Source organism: Microtus oregoni, unplaced genomic scaffold (genome assembly GCF_018167655.1).
Source record: "Microtus oregoni isolate MIOR12 unplaced genomic scaffold, Mior012 000006F_ref0000085, whole genome shotgun sequence".
In the NCBI taxonomy this organism is placed as follows: Eukaryota; Metazoa; Chordata; class Mammalia; order Rodentia; family Cricetidae; genus Microtus; species Microtus oregoni.
The window spans coordinates 15,758,767-15,773,394 of record NW_024543065.1 but is presented as its reverse complement, the minus strand read 5'-3'; the positions used below and the strand labels follow the sequence as shown (position 1 = coordinate 15,773,394).

The window sequence follows — 14,628 nt, the reverse complement described above, 5'->3', positions numbered from 1 at the left end:
AGACTTACTATACACAGTGGCAGTTAGGGATTGTGGCCAGGAAGAGAGGGTGGGTGCAGCAAGTAAGAAAAGCAGCAAAGGTGAACTCCGGAGTTAGCATGCAGGGTTGTCTGGAAAGTCAACCAAACACCACCGGAGTCTAGGTTTGCGCCATCCTGAATGCACTGGATCTCCTCTGATAAAAGCTGCTAGGCAAGAACAATGTGAATCCTCTTTCCCAAGCACCCGTTATGATCATACAGCTCCTAGCAGTGGAAAATAGCTGATATTTGCACTTACCTCTCAATTTGCTTTCTCTTGGTTGACTGTTTCGTCATTTTTGACTTTTTTAGTTCTTCATTCTTATTGTGTTCATTATTAATGTGTGTGCCTTTCTGTGTGTCTGCCTGCATGTGTATGTGCATTTGTGTATGTGTGTGTGTCTTGTGCACTGAAAAACACATGCCTTTGGAGGTCAGAGGATAACTTCTGTGTGCATTTGTGTGTGTGTGTGTGTGTGTGTGTGTGTGTGTGTCTATGCGCACTGACAAATGCATGCTTTTGGAGGGCCGAGGTTAACTTCTGAAAGTCAGTTCTCTTTCTTCACCTGGGATCTCTAAGACTGTACTCAGGTTGGCAGATTTACAAAGCAAAACAGTTTTACCCATTAAGCTGTATCACTGACCCTCTTTTGTTTTGTTTATTTGGTTTGGTTGGGTGAATATTTTTTGTGTCTTAGTTTTGTTTGAGATGTGGTCTCACACTGTATACTGAGCTGTCCTAGAGCTCACTACATGACTCATACAATCCTTTGGTCTCAGCTTTCCAAGTGCTGCCACTACAGGCATGAGCCACCACAAACCACAGCTGGGTCAATAGTCCCTCCCCTTTCCAGTTGCCCAGGTGAAAACATGGGTCTCTTTGCTAGCACCTGTACAGGTAAAATGGAAACAACTAGCGATGTGGGGCCAAGATAACAAGCAGATGCCTGCCCCAGATATAGCACCAGAACTGAGGTCATTGTTGTGGCATCCTGGTGGTCAGTCAACACTTGACAAGATAAATTAGGAGGTCATGCAATTTGCATGTCAGCCAGTCATCAAGACCAATTCCTAATGTGTGCAGATGGTATTTCATACTGGCTGTCCTTGCTGGGTGTGGAAGGTGAGAGTTTTGAAAATTGTAATTGGCAATCCAATCCTTTGTTGGCCACATGATGCCGGGATGGCTTTGGAAAAATGCGGTACAGGTAAAGAGATCTAGGTTTCTGGGATAACTAGGAAAAGCATGGAGATAAACAGTTTAGATTTCTCCATAGATTGAATCGTTGAAGATTCTAAAGGAAGTGAGGATACAACTAAAACAACATTAACCAAGGTGGTAAAATGTTGGAGCCATGTGGGTCCAACACAGATAATTATTTTCCCTAACTGGGACTGCTATGGAGTCGCGAGGTCATCATGGAAGGGCATCTCAGGGTCTTTTCTCCTGACCATCTCCCAAAGATCTCCCATGTTTATTATTCAAACAGTTTATATACCATCACCTCAATTGAGTGGGAAAATACATTAGGCTGTCTGCTAGGTAACCAGGTGAATGGCTTTTAGTCACGTCCACATTCTACCTGTATGCTAGCTGTCACGTAGGCCTGAATTAGCATCGCTATAAGATAGCCTCCAAATATCTTGACCATTATTAGGCAGAGACAGCTTGTCTGCAGAGCTACGTGACCCCCTCAGATGGGGCCTATGGCTTTATCACCTGGCTGCCACACCGTACAGAAATGTGGGCCTACAGTAAAGCAAAGACATGATTAACAGTTAAGAGGTCACCATACTTGCCTTGAGTAGTTGATTTGGGGATTTCTGATTTTGAAAAATTCTTACTGAATTTTTTGTAAACGCTAATAAGATGCAGGCTTAAAGACAGTTTTGTCACCCCTTGACCTGTTGGACATTATCATTTAAAGAATATGTTTGGGGGACTGTGGAGACATTGTGTTGACTGAGGTTTTTGTCCTGCCTGGTTCCTGCAGTCGTTAAGTCCCAAAGAAATCACACAGAGGTCTACATTAGTTATAAACAGATTGGCCCATTAGCTTAGGCTTCTTATTTACTAATTCTTATAATTTACATTAGCAATTCTGGTCTGAGTTAGCCATGTCATTTGGTACTTTTTTTGGCGAGGCAGTCACATTTTGCTTCTTTTGTGGCTGGGTTCCAACTCCCTTTAGTGCTTCCCTCTTCCCAGAATTCTCATTGCCCTGCCTCTACTTCCTGCCTGGTCACCCTGCCTATACTTCCTGCCTGGCCAATCACCATTTATTTAAAATATAAGTGACAGGGTACAGGCTGTTGTCCCACAGCAACATGGCAAGGGTAGAGTGCTGCTCCCCAAGCAAGAAGACCTGAGCTCTCAGCCTAATATTCACTATGTAGAAACAATGTAGGTTTTCAACCCTAGCTCTGGGTTACAGTCAGAAAGATTTCCAAGGCTTGCTAGTCAACCAGTGTAGCTGAAACAGGGAACTCCAAGGTCAACAAGAAACCTTGTCTCAAGGTAATAGTGAACACAAGGAAGTTTAGGCTATTGGGTATAGGCATTAACACACACACACCATATGTTAGAAAATATATTTGGTTTGGGGCAATAAAAAAATCAGGTGGCTAAACATGCATATATGAGAAGAGGGAAAGTAACAGATTTGATGACCCACATAAGCATGCAGACATGACTGTAATATATCCAATGTTTGTTCAAGCGAGGAACACATATTTTTAGATATAAGCATGTATCTACCGTGTGTCACAACTACTTAGCACCAAATCCTATGTTCTTGCAAAGGAACACAGTAAGATAAATGAACAATATATTTTCTTCAACAGTTTACATAGATGTTACAAATTCCTTTTTTCCATGGGATTTCTTCATTCATAATTTATATATTTTCCAGATCATGACACCAGTAGGATCCATGAAAGGAGTCCTGTGAGAACCACAAGATCATTTCAGCTCCTACAAAATGCAGAAGCAGCCTGCTTGCTGAAGGATCTCAGGCAGATGGATCATATTAACATCTGTGTACTACGTCTTGCACTGGCTACCAGGGTGTTTCTGGATGCTGTTCAAAGGACTGACTTTGATCTATGGTGCTGTGTACATTTTAAGTCAGAAACTATTTATCCAAAAAAATCACCCACGGTGGGCAAGATGAAACAGGGCCATTGTTGAAGCTGCTCACACCATAATTTTAAGTTAGTGTCTTTATCATTCGTATCTACTAATTCACTATCACTTAGGAAATTCAGTCCCACTTTCTCTCCACTCCTGACTGGAAGGCCTCATAGAGAAGAAAAAGAACTCTTCTATAGCATGGTATGTAAACACTATAGGAGAAAGCTAAACACATTAGTATATTCAATTCTTAATTAGCACCTTCTACATCTCACTTAAAATACATAACTTTAAAAAATTAAAAGAACATCTTTCTTAATCTCAGTTATTTTGTATGTGTAAAGATTTATTATTTTTACCTTAGATTCTAAAGTTTAGAAGTAATCAAAGTAATTAATTCATGGTAGGCTCTTCTCTCCCCCCCCCCAAGAAAAACAGGAATATTCTAAGCAAATAAAGTCAAAAGGACAAAAAGACTTGAAATTACCTCTCATTCTTCCATCCAAGTTTTCTCTGATTTTATACTGAATTTAATTTCAATGGAAGGATATGTGCCTTTTATTAACTAAATAAATGTGTGCTCATTTATCTCTGCATTCATTAAGTAAAACACAATGCTAGGGGATAAAGCATTTTTTAATACTTAGCACATAGTTCAAATGCAAGGAAGATGTATAAATGATTAAAAGCAGTGAGTACAATAGTTCAGTATCATAATTCTAAAATTTGAAGAATAGTTTTCTATTTTGTTTATTTTTTCTTCCCTTACCTCCCTCCAAGCCCTTACACATTCCCCTCCTTGCTCACTTTCAAATGCACGGCCTCTTTTTTCATCATTTTTTATTGCATACATCTACGTATATACAGATATATTCATAACTATATCCCATTGAGTCCACATAATGTTACTTTTACATATGATTTCAGGGCTACATAAAGGACTTAAAAGCTAATGGGTATTGAGTGCATCAAGATAGAACTCATTACTTAAGATAGCTACTTAAGCTTGATGTTGAAGAATAACTCAGCTGTGCTAGACAGGTGGGTGACAGCAAGAGGAAATTATCAGCCACTGGATCAAATAACCAGGGCTTGACACACGAATTCTATCTACATGATGCACACAACCAATACCACCTTTTAAGTTTCTTTGTGACTATGCACCACAGTGTTCTCACTTCTATAAAATGAGGATAATAATATTTACTTCAAAGAACAGCTGACATCCAAATGAGCTGTGTACATAAAGTACTTCACAATGGTAACTATTATTACAAAACTCTGAAATGCCAGGATATAGGAGGAGATGCTTGTTTGTCCCAGCCACCCAGAACCAAACCAAATAGTAGGAGGAGGGCCCACTTGTTCATCCTGGCTGCCAGGCTAGCTTAGCCCCGAAATAACCACACAGAAACTGTATTAATTAAATTACCACACAGAAACTGTGTTAATTAAATCACTGCTTGGCCTATTAGCTCTAGCTTACTATTGGATAACTCTTTTTTTTTTTTTTTTTTTTTTGGTTTTTCGAGACAGGGTTTCTCTGTGGCTTTGGAGCCTGTCCTGGAACTAGCTCTTGTAGACCAGGCTGGTCTCGAACTCCCAGAGACCCACCTGCCTCTGCCTCCCAAGTGCTGGGATTAAAGGCGTGCGCCACCACCACCCGGCTTGGATAACTCTTATATTAATTCAACCCATTTATATTAATTTGTATATCACCACGTGGCAGTGGCTTACCGGCAAAGATTCTAACTGGCATCTATCTCAGGCAGTGGATCCATGGTGTTTTTCCGACTCCACCCTTCTTTCTCCCAGCATTCAGTTCTGTCTTCCCCACCTACCTAAGTTCTGTCCTATCAACAGGCCAAGGCAGTCTCTTTATTCATTAATGCTAATCACAGCACACAGAGGGGAATTCCACATCACCAGGATGTATTTGAGAATGGTTAACACCTGGGCCTGAAATGCAGATTAAAAAGAGTACAGAAAATGAAATTGTAGATAGTGTAGGAAAGTCCAATAAAGAATACACTAAATTACTTGTTGGGTCATGCAGTTTGGCCTTTGTGCTTGAAATAAAGGAGAGCCAATTGCAATCTGTAAAGTAGAGGATTGAGATAGGACCATGAACATCATGGCCTGGGTACTGGTGAGTATTAGGGAATGGCGTTCAAAGGGAAAGAGACTGGAGCCTGGGAGGAGAGTTCAGTTAGTTCAGATCACTGGACCACTGGAAACTCCTGGCACTGCCAGGATCTTATTCTAATTCTCCACATTTTTAACAAAGGGCTTAAAAACTTTATTTTGATGTGAGCAACACAACACACACACACACACACACACACAAGAGAGAGAGAGAGAAAGAGAACAAACGACATAAAAATTGACACATTGGCACATTGTTTTATATTTCCATTCCACCAAACTTGTTAAGACCTTTGAAGAGTTGTACACATCCCATCTCCATAAGACTGAGTCTCCCTGCACCCAGACGTGGCAGCTCTTAAGGAGGTTCAGAGCCACACTGCATTCAAACCCACAGAGGAGTGAGCGGAAGGACAGATTTAAACTTACTTAGAAACTGAAGAAACAGCATTTGATAAACTCATATTAGGAAATACATTTCAGGACAGGTTAGGCTGAAAGGTGCAGCTTTGGGAAAGAAGAAACCAGAGGAGAAAAAGAGCCCTGTATTTGAACCAGCTTCTCCAATAGGTACACAGCTTGTTAGAGGTTTGGTGAATGAGAACACGTACAAGTATAATTTGTATATCAACAATGACATCACTAATGAAATATGCTCTTCTTCAGCTCACACATGAGCAAATTACTTGTTTTAATTGGTTTTTATTTATGCATATTTTACACTGACTATTATAGCTCATTTAAATTATTGTTTACAATATGTATAGGGAGGAAGGAATGGAAAGTATTTTACTTCACAGTTTCTTAGAATTTGAGAGTTGGAACTAAGGAAAGGAGCCCACATTTTTCTAATACTTCTCCGCTTTCACAATTGGCTGAGATAAGAGATATTTTATAAGTTGTATTTTAAGACAGGGTCTCATTGTGCGGCTCAGACAGGCCTGCAACTTACTATATAACTCTTTTGGCTGGTCTCTACCTTAGGGTCTCCCTGTACTGGTCCGCCAAGTTACAGACTTGGGATCACTGTCTGCACAGGTACACCTGGTTTGTAGGTGAAACATATGCAACGTTTTCCTGTAAAATATGAAATTGCCCTTTCCAATTTATTGAACATAAGTGTTGACTCAAGTGTGCTAGCACTCCTAAACTCCAGTGAAGCTTCCTGGTATATATTTTAAAGTACTTTTAAATTTGGGGGGGGGGATTCTATACCACAGAATTGCACAAAGGAAAATCTATGGTGTGTAACAAGGGGTAGGAATAACCAAGTGATGATATGTCTGTAAATTCGACGTTATAATAAAGCAGCTGCCAGGTCTGGTGTGGGGTTTTTCATGCTAAGACTGGGCAGTGGAAAATGTTGAGAAATTTTCCATTCATCTTGCATTCTTTGCTGCTTAGAAATCTGAACCACCTGTAAAGGGAGCCTCAGGGGATTAACCAAACCAGCGCACATTACCCACTAATGGTTCCGACCCCCTCCTGTTTGAAACATAGCTCTCTTTTCCCTCTGAACATTTCATGATCTCTTTCACTAATTATGTGGAATTTGCTTGTAATAAATGCCTCATGTTTCCTCTGTTGAGGCTGGCTTGTTCCCTCGCATCTCACTTCTGTGTGATGTGAGCACCAAAATAGAATTCCAGAAGAAGAAAAGATAAACTCTGAGTTAAGTCGTGTTTGTTTTAGAAAAGGAAAGGAAATAGAAGTGTTTATTTGGGCTGGGCTGAACTCTGGGGTCATTGCATTTTCTCTGGCCATTCTTTCTTTTCCTACTGCACCACAGACAGGAAATACAGTTTCTTAGTGTGGAAGAGAATCAACTGGCCATTGGATGGAATCTGCAAAGAGGTTAAGAACTTTTCAAAAATATTATTCCAATGTTACTTAGCCAGTTGGGCTTCAGAACTGCAAAGTTCCTGAGTGTGAGTATTCTGAATCTAGTCTCTACATCTGCTATGGACTTATAAATTTATTTCATGATATAATAAAACTGCTTTAGAAGGCATGTTTCAGTTCTTATTAATAGAGGAGCTTAGAGGTCATTTTGGTCAAGGCTTTATAAGCTTTCAAACCGTGGCTCTCAAGTCAGGTCAATGTGTCCGCTCTCCTCCTGTATTACTGACATATATACGTAGGGCTGTGAGACAGTTTCTCATCAAGGATTCCTCCTCCGACTGCCAATAGCATGGACGAGGAGAGCACATGGATCTGGCAAGTGGTTACCTACACACTTCAGTTTATCAACTTGGAAATTCCAGGATCTTGTGTGCTCTGCAACCATAGCTACTTCCTTTACATTTTTCAATGAACACAGCCATGGACATTCAAGATGCCTTATGAACATCAGGCTATCACAGAGCAGTCCAACCCCTTCTCAGTGTGGATACAGGAGAGCATCAAAAGGTATCAACAGAAATTATGACCTACCGTGGGCCTTACAATGGATATCCATCTAATCCTGGCTCAGTTATCTAGGAGCCATGGCCTTGAAGGGATGACTACCGTATTTACTAAAATGATCTGCAGTATATTAAGGATAGCACTGGGGTGAGTCACTGGGTCATTTAGAGAAGAAGCACAGGAGCTCAAAATCAAATTCCAGTCTGGACATTAGATGGCAGCAATAATGAGGGACAATGAGAATTACAATAGTAATTAAGGTTCCATGGTCCTACTCATTGCAATCGTAGTTTGCAACTATTTCAAGGATTGAACAGACTCCCCCTATGCCCAGTTCTTCTCTGTGTTGAATTGAACAAAGGCTCTTCCATTTTATTATCAGTCCACCTTTCTAAAGAGGGAAAGGGACTCCAGATTCCTCTTTCAGTTCAGTTCCATTTTTCACTGGAATCACAACAGGTTTATGTTTCTGTTTACTTTTTGTCTAAGTCCTTTGGAAACCCTTTAGCTGATTTATACCTGGACATAGTCTTTACTCAAAATCTACATTAATAATATTGGTAGAGTCCTTCTGATTTTCAAGTTTATTTTTCTTGAGAGTTTTAGTTGACTGTTCTTTCCATCTGAAGTAGTCTTCCAGGAGGTGGATATGATTGGTTTCTTTTTGCCTTTATGTTTAAGACCAAATTATAGCTTCTCCAATACATTTTCCTGTTGTCTGTACTCTGAAACCTATAGCAGAATTCCTTACCACTCTTTCTCCTTTATTTCCTTTGGAATATTCTATTTTCTTACTTATTTTATCTAAAATTTTCATTCTTTTCTTCACTAGCATATAGGAGAGTTTGTCTTAGTGATACTTGTGTCCTCACATATAAAATATCGTCAAACTAGCACTTTATTGTTAGTGGTTGAATGCATAGGTTGAATTTGTTGAATATACAGGTTAAGTACATAGAAATAAATGTACAGGGGCAATGGGAAATGTACTGTGTGCTGGTCAAGGTTCTAAAGAGAGGAATAGAGTTCAGAAAGCTGTGTATTTGCTACCCCCACCAGGCTGCCAAAAGTTGGAGAACAGAAATTAATGATGTGGATTCACCTCTGTATGCTGTGAATATTTTTTATTACCATTGGTTAATACAGAAGCTGCTTTGGCTTATGACAAAGCAGAATACAGGTAGGCAGGAAAACTAAACTAAATGTAAGGAAAAATAAGTTTGAGTTAGACAGACATCATTTAGCTGCCAAAGGAGAAAGACACCAGAACCTTACCGATAAGCCATAGTCTCATAACAATACATAGATTAATAGAAATGGGTTAATTTAAGATATAAGAGTTAGCTAGGCCAAACAGTGTTTTAATTTCTGTGTGCTTCTTTGGGATTGAATGGCTGTGGAACCAGGCAGGACAGGAACTTCCATCTACAAATTAAGGACAGGACTCTAACAGAGGCATAGGGAATAATTTGGCTGTCAGAGAACAATTAACTCTGACTTCACATGTTGGCCGGGAGAGGGTTCAGAGAAATCATCACAAAGAAGGTGACAACTAAATTGGAGCTTGGGTTATTCAAACAATTTTGCCAAAAGAGGAAAAACCCTGCCAGGAACAAAAGCCAGAGCAAATGTTCAGAAGCAAATATACATTTAGTGTATTTTTGAGTAATGGTTTGGTTAAAAAGTGTTCCCTCTTTCCTGCTTAATACTTTCTAATGGAAGCCAAATTTTTACTTCATCAACTAAGCCCTAGCTGTAAATCTTATTTAGTAATATGTGGAAGTTTCATGGCTATAAAATTATGTCTAATAGTTATGAATATTTGGAAATATTTAAGCCTCTAAGGTATTTTCTTCTTAATTCCTGGACTTATGGTGAACAATTTTGCTATTTCCTTAAGTCAGTATAATAGAAAGTCATTTGAGAGCCATTGCCATTGATAGTAATGCCTGTCATCACACAACCTCTGCTTTACTGGTGAATTTTCATAGTCTACTGGAGGAGGTGTATAGTGATGTTTTATGGGAAACTGATCAAACTGGATTTGTGAGCCCAGTTCTAACTAATACATCTACATTACAAAGTTCAAGGACCACTAAACATGACTTTATAAACACCCAGATACCAATAGATATTCTAACATGGAAGGTAAAAGCTCAGGAGGCCTCAACCCTAGACATAGAACTACAGGCAGCCATAGAATTCTAAAAACAGAAGAGAGCACCAATTAGTCATATAATACCAAATGGTCACCTCTGAAAACATGTCATAGAAGTAACATTATATGGACAAAAAATATAATTTATTTTATAGCATATTCTGTGACTTTTGTAAAACATTTGTAAAGTTTTGTGAAATTTGGCAGAAAAATGAACCTGGTTATAGTTTTTATGTGTCACCATATTTATTTTACTGACTGTCCAACAAACATTTGATACCTAAAAGTCTTCCCTTTGATAGAGAATACCTCGCTGCTTCAATTCTATGGCACTATCTTTGGTCAAGAACATACTTAACTTTTGGCTAACACTTGAATGAAGAAAGAGAGTACATAAATAATGAACATTTAGATGACACAGAAACAGAAGGAGAACTCATTAGAGATATGTTGGAATCTGGACTGAAAATATTCTCAGTAGGCTGAGAGCATGAGCCAGAAAAAGCCAAGGAGGAATTCAAGAACTATAACATAAAGTTCCATATTTTCGTTCAAAACAAATTAACCTCACACGTGCAGGATTAGCAGCAACCCACGTGAAAAGGTTTGACAGTTAGAGTTGATTACAAGGTCAGTATGCACTTGCAGAATGACTTAGCTGATAAAATATGAAGAGAAACTTTTGGCAGCTTCAAAAGAAATCAAGAGTCAAAGGCACTGGGCCAGTAAGGCAGTTTAGTGGGTAAAAGCAATTTTCTGCCAGTTGTCCTTTGAAGGACACACATGTATCTACCTTGGTACATGAATATTTCGCCCTCATTGCTAAGAAATTTAGAGATGGTTCAATTTTGTTCTATTCTGTTTTGTTCACCCAGAGCATGTCCACTTTTGATGGTGAAATTTATTGTTTTATTATTAAGTAATATGGCATATCATGTAAGATTGAAAATGCAGTATCAAAATTATCACTAAGTTGCACCCTCAAAGGTATCCATGCATAATATGAGCAAACTGACATATCAGTAAATAAAATTCAATAGAAAATAGACAATGCCTCTGGAAGATAGCAATAAAAATTAATGTGAATATTTTTGCTTAATATTGATGAGTTTCAATTAAATCAGATCAATTGAATTTCATTTTGAAGGCAAAGGAGCATTGTTGGGAATAACTGAATTGGGAATGATGAAAACAATGCTGTGTTTTAAGAAAGATGAGAAAAAGAAATAATACTTAGTCATTTACAGATTATCCACATGACCTGAGCCTGGTGGAAGAGCCATCACTACAGCTACTTGGGAACCTGAGGTAGGAGAAGGCCCAAAAATGTGAGCCTACTGCCACCTTGACCAAAGGTCAGAGAGTTGGAACTTATTTCTCTTCCTTCAAGGTTATTGCCTGTTTCTACCTCAAACAAAGGTCCCACCTAGAGTTAGAACAAAGAGTTCTCCTCTCTCAAGGTTATTGTCAATAGGTGTGGTTAATATCCAGACCTTGTATTTCAGGAATAGAGAAGTAAATCTGTTTCTAAACGCTAAGCAAAAGTCTAAGGATTCAACTAAGTTCCTACTCCCTTAAGGAGATAACGTTGTGTACCACCCAGGGAGTAGTTTGCCTACAGAATGTTTTGTTTTAGGGTGTGAGTGTGACTTGTTATTTTTTAGCAACAGACTGTTTAACTATGAATATAGCCGGCAACCTTCAATTGGTCTGTTGATTTCCTTGTATCATGTTAATGTAGCTTTTACCTTACTCCTACCTTTTGAGTTCATGGTATTTTAAGCAATTGGAAATTATATGCAGAGATTTCAGTATTCACTGGAACTCCCTCCCAGTACTACCCTATGTTTTCTGTTTTATTATTTTCACTGGTGCCTTTGTCCTCTTTATTAATTTTCTGAATCCCATACTCCTACCCTGGTAAGTAGTATTTTTGTTGAAGCTAGTCTCCAACACCCAGATACCTGAGAGCCTGAGGTAGGAGGATTGCACGTAAAAGGCCTGTTGGGGCTACAGATCAAGGGCAACCTAAAAAGCTTATTTATATTCTGGTTCAAAAGAAGAAGAAGAAAAACTGACTAGTTTATATGAGCCTCAAACACAGTGTTTCATGCTTCAAGGCATAATTACTGGGGTTGGAAGAAAATGATCAATTATAAGGGGACAGATGATTTAACATAATGAAGGAACCTGTGTCTGTCATGTTGTCTCATTACAGGATACTATTTAGATACTATGCTGCCCAACGTTTCACCTGGAAGAGTTCCAATTGGAGCAGGAAGGTCCTGCTCAGGCATGTGTGAAGTGAAGCAGGAGCTGACTTCCAAGTTTCCTGTCCTTCCTGACACTTAAAACTTTGTTTAAATTTAAATTTAATTAACAAGATAAATATACTTAAGGGTATTTCAGGACTTTGTGGTTGTCTTTTCTGATGCCTGGAAAATGGAACTATGGATACTTACTATTAAAGTAATGGTAAGTAGTATTTATGCTTTTATTACAATGTTTCAGTTCAATTTAAAATTATTCATCACATGTTTTGAGTGAGCTGATCAATAGCAGGAATTGGTTTCTAGTGTGCCAATCAGGGATCTTTTCAAATATAAATTTAAGATCTGAAATGTAAAGCTTGTGTGATTGAAAATTATTAGCCATAGGTCTATACATATTGGAGTTATGAATATAATCAAGAAATATTTGGCTCTTAATGTCCTTTTACATTAAACATAATAAGAGAACTCTGTGATAGTAATTTAGTCTTTTAGTCAATGAATTCAATTTCAAAGACAGTGATGGAAAGAGTCATAAATATACATTATTGTTCAGGTTTTTTAAAAAACATTTTTAACAAGCTGGCAAGCACAGTTTCAAGTTTTAGTTAACATTATCTTTATTCACAATATCATCCAGAGATAGTAGTAGAGTATAAACAACAAAAACCTCCATCCTCCTATTTTGTACTAGAGAAAGTGAAAATCAATTACTGAGCTGTCATAAGCAAGGAACCATCCAGGAAATGAGTGAGAAAGGGGCCATGGCAGAAACTTGTAATGATAAATGATCCTGCAGCCAGTGCACACAACTAAATCAGCAGTGGCCTGATTAATGGCTCTTTCATACATCCCCATAGTACTGCAGGTTAAAAAAGAAAACCGCAGCTCTTCAGTATGGAATGTGTTTAATATGGCCTGGGGAACAGTGAGAGGAACACCTGCAGCAAGTTACTTATTAGAAAAAATGTTGACAAAACTTGGGGTACTATTTGTTTAGAGAAAGCTTACCTTCAGGGCTTTGTGCTTGGTTGTGGATCTCTGCATCTGGTTCTGCCAGTTGCTGGATGAAGACTCAATGATGATAGAGTGGGTAGTCACCAATCTGATTTCAGGGGAAGGGCAGTTCAAACTCCCTTTCCACTATTGCTAGGAGTCTTGGTGGGGGCCATTGTGAATTTTTTGGGAATTCCCTTAGCATAGGTTTCTCCCTAACCGCACAGGGGCTCTCTCTATAAAGATGTCTATTTCATTTCTCTCCTATTTTGTTCCTCTCCCGCCTCAATCATCCTGTTCTTTTGTGTTCTCATCTTCTATTCCCCTCTCTCCTTCCCAGTATCCTCAGGAGGTCTCATCTAATTCCCCTTCTATTGGCCATCAATGTGACCCTATAAGGGTCTTCCTTTTTCCCTAGCCTCTCTGGAGCCGTGGATTGTAGTCTAATTATCCTTTGCTTTACATCTAGTATTAATTTGAGTGAGCACATACCATCTAAGAGAGGGAGGAGAAAATATACGAGTAAGGGAAGTAAAGATCATGACTGAGAAATCTAGAGGTAGCTGAACTAAGCTCCGGGAAACTCAGGAACTCTAGACCAACCGCTATGGAGCCTCCTATGGGCCTGAACTAGGCCCTCCATATGTGGGAAACATTGGTGAATCCTGGACTATCTGTGAGGCACCTGGCAGTAGGACAAGGATCTGTTCTGGCGCATAAGCTAACTTACTGGAGCCTATTCCCTGTGGTGGGATGCCATGCTCAGCCTTAATGAAGGAGGAGAGGCTTGGTCCTGCCCCAACTGAATGTGCCAGACTTTGATGACATCCCATGGGAGAGCTTACCCATCAAGAGGATTGGATGGGAGTGGAGTGGGGGGCAAAAGAGGAGTGGTGGGGGGAGAATTGTGGATGGAATGTAAAATAAAAGATTAAAAAAAAATCAATACAGGAAAAAGCTTACGCTGATCATAAAAACAAAACAAAACAGCAACAACCTCCTAAACAAAAACAAAAAACCTTCTACTTCTGTATTATTATTATTTTTAGTTACCAGTTTAGAGTGCAAAGTAGAAAATAAAAAGTAATCGCGTTTCCCCCATAACCCTGTTGACATGAGTTCTGATCCCCAGAACCCATGAAAAACTCTGAGCTGGAGCTCCAGTGTCTGTAATTCCAGAGACCCCGACACAAGAGTCCCCAGTGCTCTTGGGCTAGCTAACTTGTCTTAGATAGCTGCAAAGAGCCTTATCTTAACCAAGATAAAACCAACCCAGACCCTGACCTCCACATACGCGCCATAATATGCATCTCTTTCTCTCACACACAGAATATTATTTTAGGTAAAATTTGAGTCATCTTCCAGAATTGTATAATACCAATTTCAATAGATCTGACTATACATAATGCTTTTCACAAGGCTGGGAGCTAAATGGGTGGGCCTTGTACATTTCTTTACACTGTCTCTTTTCTTACCTGTGATGGCCAGAATCTAAGTATT

At 39.0% G+C, this 14,628-nt stretch overlaps 1 long non-coding RNA gene across 1 annotated transcript in view; it reads right to left on the bottom strand.

Moving 5' to 3' along the window:
- Nucleotides 1-13,178, bottom strand: part of LOC121450044 — a 37,958-nt gene extending 24,780 nt beyond the window's left edge. The window contains exon 1 of the long non-coding RNA XR_005974547.1: nt 13,144-13,178. This is a non-coding gene — a long non-coding RNA (uncharacterized LOC121450044). The remainder of the gene's footprint in view (nt 1-13,143) is intronic.
- Between the last annotated feature and the right edge of the window lie 1,450 nt (nt 13,179-14,628).